The sequence below is a fragment of the Nannospalax galili genome, unplaced genomic scaffold, assembly GCF_000622305.1.
Source record: "Nannospalax galili isolate Female #2095 unplaced genomic scaffold, S.galili_v1.0 scaffold592, whole genome shotgun sequence".
Classification (NCBI taxonomy): Eukaryota; Metazoa; Chordata; class Mammalia; order Rodentia; family Spalacidae; genus Nannospalax; species Nannospalax galili.
In genome coordinates, this window is record NW_008331650.1 from 1,267,452 (window position 1) to 1,287,010 (window position 19,559).

Sequence of the window (19,559 nt, forward strand, 5' to 3'; positions counted from 1 at the left end):
AGGAAGGAAGGAAGGAAGGAAGGAAGGAGGAAGGAAGACAGTATAAATCATACAATATAATTTTAAAATAAAAATTTAAAGGATAAGGCTAAAAATGAGTAATTTATAAAAGTCTTAGAACATTGTCTTCCCCACATTATCATGAAGCCACTCAGAATTTTATTTGAACAGGGCAGAATGAGTTCTGAAACGGGGAAATAAAAAGTCCTTCATGATTATGAGTGAGGCATAATGGATGTCCATCCTATCTATTATTGCTGCCTTATTTCCATAACGCCTTGTCCCAGGAATGCTTATTAAACGAGGGGCTCAGGATGCATCTCTGCAGCATACTTTCAGACTCACCTCAGGTTGTACACTGTACTATGATAAAAAGAAAAGATCAGGACCTTCATTGATGAAACTCAGAAGGTAGATTTCACACTGTGGATTGAAAACACACTTTTTCTCTCTCTCTCTAAATAGCACACATATCTGGTTTACTGCTCTTTAATTCCCAGGAGAGTTGATGAAAGAGACCTGCTTTCCTCCTATGGAATTTTCTTTGGGTTATTCTCATTTGCTCTGTTAATCCTCTGTTTTTAAGTTTCTTCTACAGAAATTATATCTTTCTCCAAGCCAGAGGATTTTTATCTCTTCAATGGATGGCAGAAGGAAAGGAAAGCCTTCAGACCTCAGATCTTGTTTCTAAAGGAGTCCTTAGAAGTACTGGGAAGGGCCTGAAGTTCAGAAATGAAGGCGGTGGTGGGGCCAGGTGGAGGCAAAAGCAGACAGCAGTAGAAGCATATTACCTTAATTCTTTATAGCGTTTAAGGGTCTTTGTCAATACAAACACTGGGAAACCAGGATGTGACCACTGTTGGAGGAATGCCCATAAGGAAGAAGCAGGCATAGAAGGAGTAGTTGCTAATTCCCTAAAGCAGTGAAAGGCCAGCCATCCTGATGAGCATAAAGCCTCACAGAAAGATAGATGGCAGAGGACAACCAGCCAGAGTTCATCATGTCGAGTCCAGCCACTGCCATTATTCAGACACAGATCTTTAGGCTCCATCCCCCAGGCTGATGGAGAAAGGAAATAGATGGGTCCTGTGCTATATCAAAGATGTTGAAGTTAGACCACAAGGAACAATCAACTTGTGAAAACAGTCATTAAATAATTTTCTACTCTTTCAGTCAGACACCAGAGAGAGTCAGGTAATAATTTTTGTCTCTTTCCTGTTCTTTGTGCATACTCAGGAAAACTAGTGGGTAGGATGTGAGAGAGATTTCCAACTCGCATCACTTAATTCTCTTCATTGAGAACAAGGAAAGAAAGGCTTTTCTTTCAGAATCCATGGAGGAACAGGCTTACAGCAGGTGCAGCATTTATCTCAAGTGTAAAAACAGAGCTGATGCGGTGTCATGGAGCTTGGACTCAAGCAAGCTCTGCACCATCAAAGGCTTCCATCCTCTAAAATAAAAGTGACAGGAGCAGAGCGAATTATCAGAATAATTCTTTCCAGCTGCAAGATTTGGAGTGAGGCATCATCAAAGGCAAAGGTGCCTGATCCAGTTAAGAACTCCCTCATTCTTGATGGGATTTGAACATTAAAAAGAAGCTCCAGGATTTGGGGTTCAGGTCCACTTGTTTACCAACTAAAATAAAAGTCCACAAAGACTGTTCATAAGGCATTTGTGCTTCACGTCATTCTTCCCAAACATGTGGATGAGTTAAGTATAAATTAATCAGAAACATACGATTCAAATTTCTGTGGAAATCCACAGGGTATATTAAGGGAATTAAAAAGAAATGTGTTAGGCCAAACATGTTTAAGAACTCTACAAAGCCTAAACCCACCAAAATATTTTTAGCATTTTCTGGTGAGCCGGTTCCAGTTTACTCTCCTGTGTTAGTGTGTTTTCTCAGTTTCCTTACACTTTCACTTTATATGATGTATTAGAGCCGTAAATAATTGTAACAGATTACAGTGAGGTTTCCAAGCTAGCTCTTTAATCTCAAGTCATCAAATTTATCACAACATAATTCAAATGCACTTAAAACCTTGGGGAATTTGGACCAATTACAAAGAAGCTAAATTCTGAAATGTTGAGGTTGAAGTTATTAACTATACTGAGTTTAAATCATTTTAAGTGAACATATTTCTTGAATTCATTCCTGTTGTTTAAGGCATGCTCCCTCTGTGCTTAGGGGTCAGGCAGATTAAAAATAATAAATAAAAGACACAGCTCATGTCTTCAAGGAACATACTAGCCTCTAACAGCCTATGTTAAATTGTTATGAAATTAGATGTGTGTTATCTTTTACTAGTTTAATTGTAAGCAATACTATAGAATTTGTTTTCAGAGTTGATTTTCTATTGACTTTCAACTAAAGGTATGTAGAAATTATCTTCCATGGAACTTCTTTTTTTTTAAGTAGATACTTTTTTAAAAAAATATTATTTTTATTTTATGTGTATGGGTGTATTGCTTGCACGTATGTGAGTGCACCCATGTCGTGCAATGCCACAGAGTTCAGAGGGGGCTTCCGATTCCCCTGGAACTGGAGTTAAGGACGGTTTGTAGCCGCCATGTGGGTGTGGGGAAATCAAATCCAGGTCCTTTGCAAGAGCAGTCAGTGCTCTTAACCACTGAGCCATCTCTCCAGCCCCCCCATGGAACTTCTTAAAGACAGTGTAGCATAATAGTCCCCCTTGGGGAAGAGAAGGCCGATTTGATGAGATTTTATTTTGTCATTGGTACTTCAGGGTCCCCTAGTGACTAGTTCTAATTTCACTAAAGACTGTTAGTCAAAAGTGAATGCGTGATGAAGGGCTGGGATGTAGCTCAGTTGGAGAATACTTGCTTAGCATGCACAGTGGCCTGAGTTCGATCCTTAGCACCATAACAGTGTGGGGGGCTAAGGGGAAAGCTCCAAGAGAAAGTGTTTGCTTTTCAGGCATGAACTTGAGTTTGGATCCTCAGTACCCACATTAAACCCATGCATTTTCCTGTAATACCAGAGCTGCGTATGGGGGAAAGAAAAATGGATCCCTGGGACTTGTTGGCTACTCAGTGCAGCCAAAATGGTAATTCTAAGCTCAGTGAGACACCTTATCTCAAAAAAACAAGGGGACAGATAACTCCTACGTCTGATACATATTTTCAACAAAGTGACAGGATACAAAATTAGTAATTTTAAAAATCAGTAGCATTTCTATGTACAAATGACAAACGTGCTGAAAAAGCACTCAGGAAAATAATCCCTAATAGCCTAAACAATGAGGGAATAAACCTAACAAAGGAAGTGAAAGACCGAGGAAGGAAATCCAGGAAGACACCAAATGTTTGCCATGCTTATGGGCTGGAAGAATTAATGTCCCCCAAATGGCCATCCTACCAAAAGCAATCCGCAGATTCAGTGCAATGCCAGGCAAAATCCCCATACCATTCTTCCCAGAAATAGAGAAGCTCAGAAGGTCCTGAACTGCCAAAGCGGTAAATGCTAGAGACAAAACCAACCTGACTTCAAATTACACTACAGAGACACAGAGATAAAGTGAGTGTGGCAATGGTACAAAGCAACAAATAGATCAATGGAACAGAACAGAAAACCCAGCTGTAAGTGCGTGTAACGACAGCCACCTGATTTTCCACAAAAATGCCAAAGATTCACACTGGAGACTAGACAGCATCTTAAACAAATGGGGCAGGGAAAACTGGATATCCACATGGAGAAGAATGAAGTTAGATCTGTTGAAGGAGAGATAAGACAACATCAAGAAATGCAGGAAGCAGGTTTATTTAGGCTACAGCCTGATCCAGACGACTTAAGTCTCAAAGTCTGCTCCCCCAAATGAGGAAGCATTCATCTTTTAAACCTTAGGCAGTGAGTTATACTGAGAAGGAAACACGTACAGTCTCAAAATTAGGCAAATTATTGTAAATTTAGAAAGAAAACAAATGTTAAAAATATCCTCTGTCTGAAAATCATTGTAGAGGCCTCCATGTGAGACAAACAGGACACAAGGCCTGACAGCTAGCTGTGTTCTAACCACAAACTTGTCAGCTGAAATTTGCTGACAGAGGAAGAAAACAAGAATTAAAATTCATATTTTCCAGAGCTGGAGAGAAATGGATAAGGTCACTGGCTACTTGTGTAGAAGACCGGAGTTTGATTCCCAGCACTCACATGGCAGCCAACAACTGTCGATAACTCCAGTTCCAGGGGATATACACTCTCTTCTGACTTCCAAGGGCATTGAACAACATGGCTGCACTTACATACATGCAGGTAATATACTCAAATACATTTAAAAAATAAAAAAATAAAATGTTAAATAATCCATATTTCCTTAAATATTACATGTATCTATATCAGATTCACATCTCACTGCACAAAATCAACCTCAAATGGATCAAGGACCCCAGTGTAAGACCTGACAATCTGAAATGGCCAGGGAAAAAGAGTTGCTGCAAGATTTGGCATAGGTAAAAACTTTCTGAATAGGACTCTGGCTGCAGAGCAAGGCCAGCAACTGACAAAATGGGATCTCATGAAGGTTAAAAGATTTCATATAGCAAAGTAAATGCTAAAGTGAGTGTAAAGGCAGTCTTCAGAATGGAAGGAAACCTTTACCAGCTGTATGTCTGACAGAAAATTGATATATAGAACATATAGAGAACTCAAAATCTAACATCAAAAAACCCAAGTATCTAATAAAAAATGAGCTATGGAATTGAATGGAGTGTTATCGAAATAAGAAATAGAAATCACTAATAAATATTTTTTAAAGGCTCAGTATCCTCAGCCATCAAGGAAATGTGTTTCAGTTCCACCTCACCCCAGTAAAAATGGCCTTTAAAAAATGTCAGCAAATGCTAGCAAGGATGTGGGAGACAGTGAACACTTATACACTGTTGGTGGAGTATAGATTGGTATAGTTGCTATGGAAATGAAGGTGGAGGTGTCTCAAAAAGCTAAAAATGGATCTGCCATATGACCAGCTAAACCACTCTTAGGCATATACTCAAAACACTGTACTCTGCCACAGAGATACTTGCACACCTCTGCTCATTGCTGCTCTATTCACAATAGCTAGGAAATCGAATCAGCCTCAACGTCCATCAACTTGTGAATGGATAATTAAAATATGGTACATTTACACAATGGAATTCTATCCAGAACTAAAGAAAAGTGAAATTAAATTTTTAAGAAAATAGATGGAACTGGAAAATATTCTGAGTGAGCTAATCCTCACCTACAGAGATAAATGCTGTTTGTTTGCTCTCATACGTAGAGCTTAGACTCATATCGTTAGACAGCTGCATTTCAGTTGGAGTCTCAGTAGAGACGAGGAAGCAAGAATGGACCCATGATAAGTGTGTTTGAGGGGACAGGTCTGAAGACGGGAGGTATTAAAACATTTGTCACATGAAACAGAAGGAGGAAGACTAGGGAAGGAAAGGTTTAAAGGTGGATGTTTGTAGAACAGGAGAGAGATGGGGAAGGGGAGGATGACTAGCCAAAACTAAAGATGTAGGAAAAAAGCCATTTAGAAACCTGCTATAAAAGCCAACTAAAAATGGGATTTTGAAAAAGGAACTTGAACAAAGGTAGAGCTAGGTTGTTGGCCTGTGAATTGTTGGTCAGGAAGCCCTCAGAGGCTCCCCAAAATAATACATACAATTGCCATTGCTGTTGCTATATCCACCAGATCTAGACAGTAAGAACCTATTGATGAAGGCACCACACACTCTGGATATAAAACACAAACTAATTTGGAACCGAGCTGGAGATTTCCTCCCTGTTGGTTAGCACTCACAGTGTTGGAAAGATAATATGTGGGCTGTTAGGGAGAAAAGGCATCAATATTCACACCTAGCTATAGACCCTGTTGTGCTACAATACTGAACTGCTGGAAACTGCCAACAGGTATAATAATGACTTGAAGTTTGGGGCAGGTAGTGTGCTTTCTTACTGGATTTGAAGGCTGCTCCATGAGAGAGAACACATGACTGGCATACTCAGATGCCAAGGCTAGGGAGGTTCCAGGCCTTATAGGGGGTCTACCACTGATGTTCTGCCAAACAGATGTGTAAACTGACCTCTCAATATATGTTTATAGCCATAGACTACGCAACTAAGCCTTGGTCAGGAGAACTTCTTTCAACAGTGGGAGACAGTCAAAGTAGAGACTCATAACTAGTCAAGTTATGACTACTGAGAGCTTGGGCCCTAATGCAATGGGATTAGAGGTTGGAATTAGGAGTGGGACATTTAGAGATAATGGATTAGTGCTCTAGCAAGAGACCCCAGAGAGCTTTATCCCTGACTTCTCATCAACTTTGGACATAAGAAGACACATTGAACCAAGAAGCAGACACCAAAACTTCTATAATAAGCGACCTAGTTCATAGTATTTTGTTACAGCAATCCAGGTTGACAGGATCCTGTCATTAATTGGCATCTAAGCCAACTTTCAGATTGTGTTCCAGCTCTCTGGGGAGCTGACAGTGTCATTGGAACCAGCTTCTTGTAGAGTGCTTGTCTGGGGAACACTGGGAACAAGCAAGTTCTTAGGGTAGCTCTGAAGAGCAAATGGGTAGTGTTCTTCAAATCCCAGTCTGTGGAGTAAGAGTAGCTATTTTGGTTTTGCTTTTTCATTGTAAGTATGCGTACGACTGTGAATTATGTCATTTAGGAGACTTTGCAAATAATTCAGACTCTGTTTTGTTTTTTGAAAAATATTTTATTTATTTTCATGTGTATGAGTGTTTGCCTGAGTGATAGGAGTGTACCTGTAGGTACAGTGCTCACAGAGGCCATAAGAGGGCATCAGATAGCCTGGAGCTGGAGTTATGGATGGTCATCTGCCACGTAGGTGCTGGGAACCGAACCCAGGTCCACTGCAAGAGCAACAACTGCTCTTAACCACTGGACCATCTTTCTGGCCCCTCAGATTCTGTTCTTTATGCCCATAAGTGGTCAGTACCCAAAATCTAGTTAGTGAGGTGGGCAAGAGCTAGAGTTGAAACATGCAGCCTTGCCCTTTGGAGGTGGGGCAGAGAACGTGGGAAGAGTGGGAGGAACAAAATCAAGGTAGCACACCCTCTATCGCGCTTTCAACACAGAGATCTAGTTCGTTCCTTATAGATCTAGTTCCTTATATTAGATGGAATCCCACTGAAGTGGGCAACAGCCCAGGAGAAACAGATGATGCAGAGACCTGAAAGTTCAGTGTCTTGCCACAATGGGAGGAAGATCATCCCACACCTATCACCCCCTCAAGGCTCAGGGACTTTTGCTTGAGGAGGTTGGCGGAAAGAATGTACAAGCAGGCTAAAGGGGGAAGTGTCAACTGGAAGTGTCCTCCCACCACTATGCCAGCAAACTATAGTCACACCTCCTTCCCACGGTCATCAAGGAGTCCATGGGGGAGTCATTTACCCCCCCACCCAGTCAGTTGACCGTAGCTGCATGTGGGGGCGGGGCTAAGGGTATAGAAGCCTAGAACGCCATGAGGCACCTGCCTCGCCATTTTGCTCAGCTGTCAGGAGGTCACAGGATGTATATTTGAGTGTGGACTTTCCAGGGCAGCTGTAAATGGGGTGGGGTGGGTGCCCACTCTTCTGTAAATAGACCCTCACCCTGTGCTCTGTTAGCAAGCCCAATAAACACGTTAGGATTTTCAAAAAAAAAAAGAGAGAGAGAGAGAAGAAAAGAAAAGAACAGAGCTAATGGAAACCTTCATTATTCCACCAAAGTTGACCCCATGTTGGCAAATCCCTTGGTCTTTGAGTTCTTATTCCTATTCTCCCCCCCTTAAACTTTATTATATATCTATATATCTATATCTATCTATCTATCTATCATCTATCTATCTATCTATCTATCTATCTATCTCTCTATATATATACAATTTTTTTATGTAACCTGCGTCGTTACTTCTGGGAAAATATGTTAAAATTGAAAAAAAATAATTAAAGCAAAAAGAAAAAATAAAAGCAATGATTAACTCCCATTTAACAAAGGAGTGGTGCTTTGGCAGAATAGTGGGATGAATGAGAACTGAGAATGAACTCTGGTAAATCTCAGCATCAGTTACCTCATTTATTTAATTTAGGCACCAACTATGCACCAGAACATTAAACATTAACTCTTTTTAGATGAAGGTCCAAAACATTTCAACTAATTTTATTAAAAATACATCTAATATCTAAAAATAAAGATACAAAGCTCTTAATATCTTTAAACATGAGAACTGATAGATATTAAAAAATGTTAATAGCTGACCTACCCTAATAGGATAGTATGTTAATACTTAAACCATAAACTATCTAAATAATTATCTTTATTATATTTTCATCTCTACCTTGATTCTTATTAAAGATTCTAGGGGGAGAGCTGGAGAGGTGGCTCAGTAATTAGGAGTACTGGACACACATGCATTTACATACATGCAGGCAGATCATTGTACACATAAAATAATAAATCAAAAAATAAATACTCTTAAAGATTCTAGGAGACAGTGGAGGTGCATGCCAATGGGAAATGCTGAAGGAGCCGAGGCCAGATGATCCTGAGTTTGAGGCTAGTCTTAACTACAGTTGGGCTGGGGAAGATGGGTGTGGTGATATTCACAGTGTCTATAATCCCAGCATTTAGGAGGTGGTGGCAAGAAGATCAAAGTTCAGGGTCAGGGGCTGGAGAGATGCCTAAGTGGTTAAGAGCACTGACTGCCTTTACAGAGGATCTGAGTTTGATTCCCAGCACCCACTTGGCAGCTAACAACTGTCTGTAACTCCATTTCCAGGGGATCCCACACCATAACCTGACCTCTGCGGGCATTGTATGACACAGTGCATCTACCTACATGCAGGCAATGCAATCATATGTGTAAAATAAAAAATAGTAAATAAGAAAATAAAATAAAAATCTATCTTAAAAAAGTGTTTGTGGAGCTGGAGAGATGGCTCAGCAGTTGAGAGCTATGGATGCTGTTGCAGTGGACCCAGGTTCAATTCCCATCACCCACATGGAGGCTAAGAATTGTCTATAACTTCTGACTTCCACGGGCATTGCAGGTATGTGATGCACTTACATAATGCACATAATAGAAACAAATAATCTGTGTCCAATAGGAAGATAGACTATTTGTAAGGCTATTTTCTGCAGATGAGGCATAAAATAAAAGGCTTTTGTGAATAGTCTTCTTGTAGTTCTGTCTGACCAACTGAAATAGTTTATTTTGTTTTTTAGTAGAATTATAACACTTGAACTTTGAAACTATCAGGTAATCACTTTGTTGTGATAAAATTTGCCTCCAACATATCAATCGCTTATTTTCTATCTCATTTTTCGTTTGTCACCAATCCTTTATTGAAACTGGAAACACACACACTTTGTAATAGAGAAAAATAATGTTTGATATGTACAGCCTCTGTACAGGCTGAGCGCATACCAGGCAGAGTGACAATTTCTGTCTCTCAGAGGTTAGCCTCTTTCACTTGAGTAGAATACTTTTTATATCACATTAAGGAGGCTAAATATGACAAATAAATATTTACATTACCTGTAAGAAACTCTGAAAATGAAGTAATAAGGCTCTAGGGAGATGGCTGAGTACCTGAGTTCTGATCCCTATACCCCCAGTAAAAAGTAGGTAAGAAGGCATGAAAATAGATTCTGTTGACATTAGTCAGCTAATGTAGCTGAATTTGGGGCTTCTGGGTCAATGAACGATCCTGTTTCAAAATCTCAGTTGGAAAGTGGTTGAAGAAAACATTCAGTGTTGACCTCTGGCTTCCTCATGCATGTTCACACATGAGCATGGGGGGGGGGGGGGGGGGGGGTCCCTCCATCCCCAGTGGTGGGCCATATACACATACATATATACATACTTAAGAGACATGTACAGTGTCAAGGTCATAGGAACAAAAATGTACCCAGGGAGCACACCCAACAGAGAGAGAGAGAGAAAAGAAGAGAGAGAGAGAGAGAGAGAGAGAGAGAGAACCACAGATAAATGTTTGTTAACTGTTTTCCCAAACACAAGTTCTCTCAGACCACTATGAACTTGTATCTGCAAGAAATGCCTTCTCCAGCTTCCCACTTTAGTGAATCTTGACCTTCTTTGAGGTATGACTTTCCTAATTTTCCTCCCATCCCTGCAAGTCAGGCACGTCATACTGTGTTTTTGTACTTTTAACAAGGATTTTTTAGGTGCGTACACATTCCTTTGTATACAATGTCTCCATAACATAATAGTTAAGGGACCAGGACCCCCAGAGATCCCAAAGCAGCAAACTCAGTGATCTGGGTCATGTCACTCAAATCTCCAGACCTCTGTGCTCTAACTTATCTGATGAGTATGGTTTACTTATAGGCTGTTTCCAAGGGGAAAAAAATGGGTTTATGTATAAAAGGGATTTAGATTTCTTTTTTTTTCTCTGATCATCATGTATATTTACAAAATTCAACACATATAGTAATTGTAGTATGTTTTTTGTTAAATAACTTGCTGATATATTTAAATTGCACATCTAAATTCCTTAAATTTATGAAGCCCAAACAGAAAACTTGGCAATATGAAATGAGTGATATAGAAAAATAGAAAGTTAATTCTGATACTGTAAGTTTTATATACTCATGGACACACACACACACACACACACACACACAAACCTTTTGAGGCTATCTACATTAACAAATTAAGCAGAAGGCTGTCAGCTCTCATACACACTGCCTGCATTCTTTTGAGTTTTTAATTCCTTTACTTTAGAAGAATTATGTTTACTTCTGTTTTGAACTTTTTTCTAACCAAACCGGGCATAAGAGCCCTAAAGAAGCTTAAATCTTAACTAATTTTGTCTTTATTTCCCCAGAACATACGAAATATGTTTTCTTTATTGTTTTAAAAGGTTGTGTTATTGATCCTTTTAAATGATCCCTTTAGTTCCATCCAAAAGGTTTAGATACAGTACAACAGTCTGTCGTGAATTTGGTAATGAAGTTCTTACAGCCTGGTGTGCACTTTTCCTCATCAGTAGCCGGTCGTTTCAGTGCTGTTTTAACATCTGCCACACAACTTTCAGACCTTTCCCAAGTTATTCTAGGAAGTCGATGCCTAGTGCTAGTGGCTCTCTTGGTATGCTTTCTCTAGGAAGTAACAATCACTGGGTTATAATTCATGTCAAATATTCTCCCCCCCACTAATATAAACACCCCCATTCTAATTAGTGCTATGTCAGTCTTGTATCTTTGCTTCCTTACTCTGAGGACATATTTCTGGAGCCCGTTATCTCCTGCTGAAATACTTTCCCATGGTTTGGTGCTTTTTCTTATTGCTAAAGCTAAAATCCCTCACCTGGTTTTTGCTCGCTTTCACAGATGGCACCTCCAAGTCCTCTGCATTGGATTTATTTAGATTTTAGGAGGCTTTCTGCTTATAAAAGTTTTATATCCCTTTTCTGACTTTACCATAGTACCCTTTTTCTGGTTGGTTTTAATGTGAAGTATTTTTGATTGCTGGGTCTTTAGCAGTTTCTTGAATATATTTCATATTACAGAAGCTGCTACAGAAGTCTAAAGAAAACCAAGTCAGCGTGCTTTCATGCTTTTGCAAAATCAGTCTAATGAAAAACTCATATTAGTTACCTTAGTGTGCTAAGGTTTTGTTTTGACAACGTGACACAAACTAGACACACCTGGAAAGAGAGGCCATCGGCCGAGGAATTTCCACCAGCAGATTGACCATGGACATGTCTGTGGAGCATTTTCTTAGCCCTGAGCAGGTGGGCCTGGGCTGTGTAAGAATGTAGCCAAGCAAGCCAGGGGAAGCCAACCAGGAAGAAGCATCCTCCGTGCTTCCTGCCTCAAGCTTTTGCCTGAGTTCCTACTTTGACGTCCCTGGGTTATGAACTGTAACTGGAAGGTGAAATGAGCCCTTTCCTCCAGAAGGTGGTTTTGATCATGGTATTTATCACAGCAACAGAAAACCAAACTAAAACACTCATATATATATATATAAAAAAAAATATATATATATATATATATATATGTATATGGACAATATATCTATATATATACATATATATGGACAATATACATATATATGTATATACATATATATGGACAATTTCATGCACGTGTACAATGTAGTCTGAGCTTATCCACCCCAAACTTCTTCCCACCCCCCCTGGAAACTCCCAACATGTCCCCTCCCACCTTCATGCGCAATCCTTTGGGAATGTTTTGTTTTTGCTTTTCTGCAACCCACTGAGTGGAATTAGTGCTACCTCCTAGCATGTGGACTGATGTTGTTGACTTGATCTTCTGTAAATAAACATAGATGCTCTGCGTTCATGAATGCAGCAGCCATGCCGTACCCAGAAAGCAGCATTTCCTTCGGAGCATTTCTCCCCACTCTCTAGCTCTTATGTTTTTCCACCCTCTTTCACCCTTCCTGAGCCTTGGGTTGGGAAGTGGTTGATACAGATGTCCCATCTTGAGCTGAGCATTCAATAGCCACATAATCTCGGTACTTTGATAAGGAGTTGCTGCATTAAATGCTGCCCATTGTAGAAAGAAGCTTCTCTGAGCAAGCTCAAGGGCAGCACTTAGTTATGGGCGTAAACAAATATTTAGAAGGTAGTTTGCCAGCATGTCCATTTAGCAAAACAACAGTAGTAGGTTCCCCTAGGGCCTATGACCTCCCCAGACACAGGATCTTGACCAATTTTACAGTACCAGGCATGAATTCCTTCCTGTCAAGTGAGCCTCAAACCCAGTCATAAGTGGTTAGCTTCTCCTATAACCTCATGCCACTGTTGCACCAGTGGGCACATCTTGCCTTGTAGGTTGATTTTGGAGCATTCAGGGATTGTCACAGTTTAATACCATTGATTACTTTTCTCCCCTATAACCTGCACAACGTTTTGTCACAGTATGAAAGCTAACCCACAGGGAAAAAGTTGTCAGGCCAGTCTTAGCTTGATTGCTTTATGTCCCACAGCCAATGTGTGTTGTGCTTTTAGCAATAAGGTCTTACTATCTAGTTATGGTGGGCAGGCAAGAACAATGGCAATAATCTTTGTCCTTTTGGGGGGCTTCTGCCCCCCTGACTGTAACTCATAGGGAAGTTTCCCATGCCCGGTATTAAGATTTTCACTTAACGTGTATTTTCTGAGGGAAGTATTGCCCACTCATGCATGGTACTAGCGTTCAAACTTCTTTTGAAAACTTACATTTTAATTGGCTTACAAAGTATGGGGGGGTTCACAAGAGTCTGGCTAAACTATGGACTACTAATTCCTCTTCCTTCTACTCCACCCAAACCCCCACTTAAACCTTTAATTCTTGCATCCCCCCTACTTTCATAGTACATGTATTCTACTATCCCCTCATCCCTAAGGCCTTCTACCTTCCCACCATCGAGATTTTTCTATCCTCCTGACCTCAGTAAGCACTCCAACCTTATGTATATATTTTTAGAAGTGAGATAAAATATCTTATTTCTCTTTTTAATTGTTTTTATGACTTTACTTTTATCTCTCCTCCTCCCTTTCTTCCTCCTCCTTTTCCTCCTTCCTCCTCCCCTCCTCCTCCCCTTTGTCCTCCTTCTGCTCCTTCTCCTTCCTTTTATTAAGACAGGGTCTTTTTCATTATTTAGTGCAGAATTGCCTTGAACTTTAACACTTCCTGCCTTGTCTCAGTCTCTGAGTTGCTATATGGTGTTTACGTAATATGAAGTTGAGCTTTTGAAAGCAAGAAAAGCAAGAAGCTTTTATTTTCTCTATCTGGCTGCTATATAAACTGTTTCTGAAATTTCTTTTCATTAAAAAAGATATGGGTGTATTACATATAATGGAGACACTTTCAAATGAAAAAAAAATGCAATCATAAGCAAAAAGAATGCCATCTACTTGTAGCAGAGTTAGTAGGACCAAGAGCACAGAATATTTTTCGCACAGTACAGATGAAATGTTTGTGTCTGTGGTTGTAGTTCTTTTCTCATGTGTAATTAGTGCTGGCTAAGTTTCATTATCAACTGACTGGATTTAGGGTATTTCCAGGAGATTTAACTGAGGAGAAAGACCCATTCTGTGTGTATGGGCACCTTTACTCAGGCTGGGGTCCTAGACTTAACAAAAATGAGAAAGGAGAAAGGGAGTTGAACACGAGGATGCATCTCTCTGTTCCCCTGGCTGTTCGATAATCATTCTCCATCTTGTTTTTGGAGTCACAGTCTTTCAGGGAACCTGAGTGAAACTGAGATCACCAGTATGTCTAGACTGCCTGGCCAGCAAGCCTCAGTGCTGCTCCTGTCCTTGTCTCACCAGCACTGGGATGGTAGGAATGTCAGCTGAGCCAGGCATTTGCATGGACACTGGGGATGGAGCCCAGTGTGTGTAAAAATCCATACCTCCAAACCCTGTGTTTGTTTTTAATATGAACTTTGTTATAATCCCGCAGAGCTCAAGGAAAAGACTCCCTGGCATTTTGTTAAATTTTTAATTTCTAAATTAACTTAGGGATAGGTGATATTGCTGATGAAGTTGAGGTGCACTTTTAATACCTAGAGGGGCCTTCCATGTGTTCTGGTCCACTTGTGGCTGGGGTCAGTGCTGTGCAGTATCTTCATGTAAGCTTTGGAAACACTTTTGTTTCGTTAAGTTTGTTCTCGATGATTTTATTCAGTTTGTGAAATATTGTTATTAGAATATTGTTTTCCACAATATTTTCTGCCTTATTATTTGTGTAAACAAGGTTTAAATATTTATGTATTAATTTTATATTCTGCTATGTGACTGCATTTTTTGCTCTAGTGTGATTATTCATTTTCTATGCTTTCTAGCTGAACTCTCATATTATTTGCAGAATGTTTCCTAAGTTTTGTGTCTGGAGGTCTTTTTCTAATGACTAGTTACACTGGACGATACCTCTAGTATGATGGTGACAATGGTGGGCAGACAGCGCACTCTTGCTGCTCTCCTTTGTAGAAATGCTTCTATTTTCTTTCCTTTTATTTTTAAGCACTACACTGGGTTTAGAAAACAGGCGTGTATGTTCTTTCATACCAAGGAAGTAGCCATCCAATCACATTTTATTACAATTTCATTATGAATGCAAATTGAGTATTAAGACGTTTTGTGTGTATGAAGAAAATTACATGATTTTTCTGCCTAAATCTTTGTCCTTTTCTGCAGCTATAACAGAGCACTGTGGTCTGAAAAATTAGCAATAAACAAAAGTGCACTTTTTTTCACAGTTCTGGGAAGCCAGGGATCACAGGTCATGAGGGTCTAGTTTCTTTGTCATGATTTGGAAGCCATGCTGTGACTTGAGTGAGAGAAGAGGCTGAACTGCATCTTCTGCCTCCTCATGATCGGTAGTAATCATGACCGTGGAGCCTGTATTAGTTGCTTTTCTGTTGCTGTGAAAAAGCACCATGACCAAAGGAAGAAGGAAGAATGTATTTGATAATGATTCCAGAAGGTTGGAGTCCATCATGGCAGGGAGGCATCGTGGCAGAGATGGCTGGAGCAGAAAGCTGAGGGATCACATCTTCAAGCAGGCATAGGAAGCCGAGAGATACTAGAAATCTGGCAAGGCTTAAGAACTCTCAAAGCCCTCCCCTAGTGACGCTTCCTCCAGCAAGTGCCTCCTGAGCCCTCCCAAAACAATGTCACAAACTAGGGACCAACTGTCCAATTGCTTGGAGCCTATGGGGGACATTCCCATTCAAGCCACCAAAAGGCCTTATGACCTAAATCTGTACCCTGCATTTTGTGTCACATCCTAATAGTGTTTCACTGCATACTAAGTTTCTAGCACATGCTTTTTGGGAGAACCATAGCAGACTAGTGATGATTTTACTATTCTATTAATATTAAAAAATCACTGGCTGTTCTTGCAGAAAACCTGGGTTTGAATCCCAGCACCCATATGGCTGCTAACAACTGTCTGTAACTCCAGTTCCAGGGGGATCTGACAGCCTCTTCTGTCCTACATGAGCATTGCATGACACGAGTGCACTTACCTACGCAGGCAATACACAAGTGCACTTACCTATGCAGGCAATACACACACACACACACACACACACACACAACAGGCAATACACAAGGGCACTTACCTATGCAGGCAATACACACACACACACACAAACACACACACACACACACACACACACACATAAAAAAATAATAAATAAAATATCCCAAATATCCCCCCCACCACAGGAGGTTGGCCTGGTCTACAGTACCAGATGTGTGGTCCACCTCTAGGAGTGGGCATTATATCCAATAGAAAATTTGATGATTGTACAGACACTAGACATGCCACTATTGCACCAGCAGGAACATCTTGTTTGGCATGTTGATAGTGCAGCATGAGGGGTTTGTAGTTGAGCAGAATTATAGGGGACAGTTCTCCCCCAGCCATCTGCATGCCACCTTCTGGCACTAGGAAAGCCACCTATTTAGTGGCAGGGAGTGTCCAACTTATTCTAAGCTTGATTTCTCCCTCTCTTGCGCTCACATCACGCGGTGTCTTCAGCAACAGGGTTTTACGGCCCACTTGCGGTGTACAACCAACATTATTGGCAATAGCATTTATTATTTTGGGGACTTCTAGGGCCCCCTGGAGGAGGGCTCATAGGAGGGCAACTCACGTCTGGCACTAGGATTTTCATTTAACAACCATATGGGCTTTCTTCTATCCCCGTAAGGTTCCTTCTGTGCTTAAGGCTTTTTTTTTTTTTTTTTTTTTTTTACTGTGTATCAGGAGAATTTTTTTTTTGTTGTTGATTTTAAAAGTAGAAACAAGCCTGCTCTTTGAAGTAAAAAACTATTTAATCCAGAAAGACTGCTCACTACAAACACAGTCCTGAGAAATGACCCAAGAAAAAAGTCATCAAATTCTGGTATTCTTGGCATATGAAGCAAGCATTACACAGCAAGGTCAAGACCTATGGCAAACTGCTTCTTCCAGAATTGGACTTTAAATGTTTGGTAGAAATTTTCCAGCAAACCACCTGATCCTGACATTCTTTTGATTGATATTGTCCCCAATTTCTTCTATGGAAGTTGGAATTTTTAAGCTTCCCTTCTCAAAAATAACTTCATTATGTTTATGTATGACCTTATTTAGTTCATGTAGGTCTGCATACTTATTTACATAGAGTTGCAAAAAGTAGTCTTCCATGACTTTTTAACTTCCTTCTCTTTCAATAATATTTTTGTCACATTATTTCTCACTTTGTATATTAATTATTCTCATTTCTATGACAAAATATCAGACAAGTGGAAACTTATAGAAGTAAAGGTTTACTTTGTCTCACAGTTTGAGGGTGCAGACCATCATGACTGGGGAGGTATGGCTGCAAGCGTGAGGCAGTTGGTTTCATTACATCCGTAGTCAGGAAGCAGAGACAAATGATGGTGCTCAGCTCCTTTCCCTTTAGGGTGGAGTTAAAGCATTTGTGTACACCTAGTGGCATCTTAGCTGTCAGAATAACAGCACAACACTTTATCCCATGCTTGTGCTGATGCTGATAACAACTTACTATACTTATAGCCATTTAGAGTCACAGCACATAGACCATGGCATAGTGTACAAGTGTTAGCAATTGATAATGATGTTTAGTAATTGTGTCACTGGATTATGGATTTACTATATTATTCTTGCCAGCATTGTTTTATCTACTTACACAGAAAATCGCCATACTGTAGTGTGTGTCATTATGTGGGCCGTTACTGGGTCTATGCTGTGCTCACTGTGTTCTCAATGTCATTAAAAGGCCACGCCGAATGATTGAATTACACCATCTTGGCCTGTGTCAGTGAAAGCTACAACGTTCGTGACAATGTTGTCTCACAACACATTGCCCTGAACGTATCCCTTCACTAAGCCATGTGTGACTCACATACAGTTTCCCCTTTCCCTTCATCCAGTTAGCTAGTGATAAATCCTGATGGTTCTCTTGCTCAAAGGAACAAGACTTCAATGTCTTCCTTTAATCTGTTCTGTTTGCTTATTTTTACTAATTCTTTAAGTGTTCCTTTGTTACTTTCTGTCCTTTCTATCATCTAAGATTTTATTTTACATATTTCATTCTCATCTTAATTTGTTTAAGATGATGTATTTTATTCCTGTTGCTTTAAAAATATACCCATGGATATTTAAAGGTTTTGTTTACATCCTAATATTTTTATCAGAGACAAAAAAGTCTTCTCTACTAAATTTCAATGTTTCCAAGTGATGACTCTTTTTTTTTCAATTTTATTTCTTAATTTATATTTTATTGTATTAGAGTGCTGGGGGTCATATTTTACTGTATGAATCTGTATAAATTTTCTTTAGGAAGGAAAGTAATGAAATTACACCTCAATGGAATTGCTTGGGCTTCTGGGTCAAGTGTAGACTTATCAAAGGAAGAGGAAAAGCAGAGACCACTTTCAATCCAGTGGTCTTTGTACGACAGCGATAACAGGAGTTCTAAATTTTGCTTGCCCTTGTCACTACCTTGTATTGCAGATGAATTTTGAAAATTTATACTTATTACCTGTGGGTGCACACGCACGTGTGTGCATGCGTGCGTGTGTGTGTGTATGTGTGTGTGTGTGCATGTGTGACAGATATCTGTGTGGAAGTCAGAGGACAACTTGTTGGAGTCAGTTCTCTCCTTCTATCATGTGGGCTCTAGGGTGTCAGTTTTGGTGGCAAGTGCCCTTACCTGCTGAGCTATCTCATTAGACCATGACATGATCCTTATAACTGGATATGTGCTCTTGCCCTTTCCCTAGACATATACAGATTGTGGTAACCTGTGCATTTTCCTCACCTCTCTACCCTGCCCTGGAGAGTTTTCCCCAGGATAACTGAAGTGTCATGCTAATGTTCTACTTCTGTCATATTTCCACAGCTTCTTCAAAGGTAATGCTGAACTTAACTACTCATCCATAATCTTGAAGACTATCTGGTCCTGTCTCCATCAGTCAACAGAAATCCCTTCTGCTATCTCTACTGATGCTAAACATTTCTTCTGGTCACTCATCACAGTGTCAGAGTCCGCACGGGCTCATTGGACCTTTTCCAGTCCCATACCATGCTCTCATCCAGTCTGCATCAATTCCTTCTACACACACACTGATAGTCCTCCTGTGAGCAGCCACGTGGACTCTGGATGATGATATGCAGTACAGCACATTCATTCACAACTGAACATGAACTAAATGCTACACATTCAGTTATACTCATGTATCTAGACACCCAGTCCCTGTCCAAATTCAATTTAAAGTCTAGTAAGAATTTCAAACAAATTCACAAGAAATATATTTAACAGGAGGAGCACTATATTCAATGAGGAAGTTGATAAAGGATTCCAGGAGAAGGTGATGCTCACCAGAAAACCGAAAGAAAATAACATGATTCATAAAAAAAGCATAGTGAGGGCTGTTCTTGGTAGAGTTTGTAGCAAGCTCAGGATCCTAAGGAAGCTAGGACGTGTGTGTGGAATTCAGAAAGGGCCACGTGCAGGGGTGGGCAGGGTGAGGGGTGGGCCATGTGCAGTGGT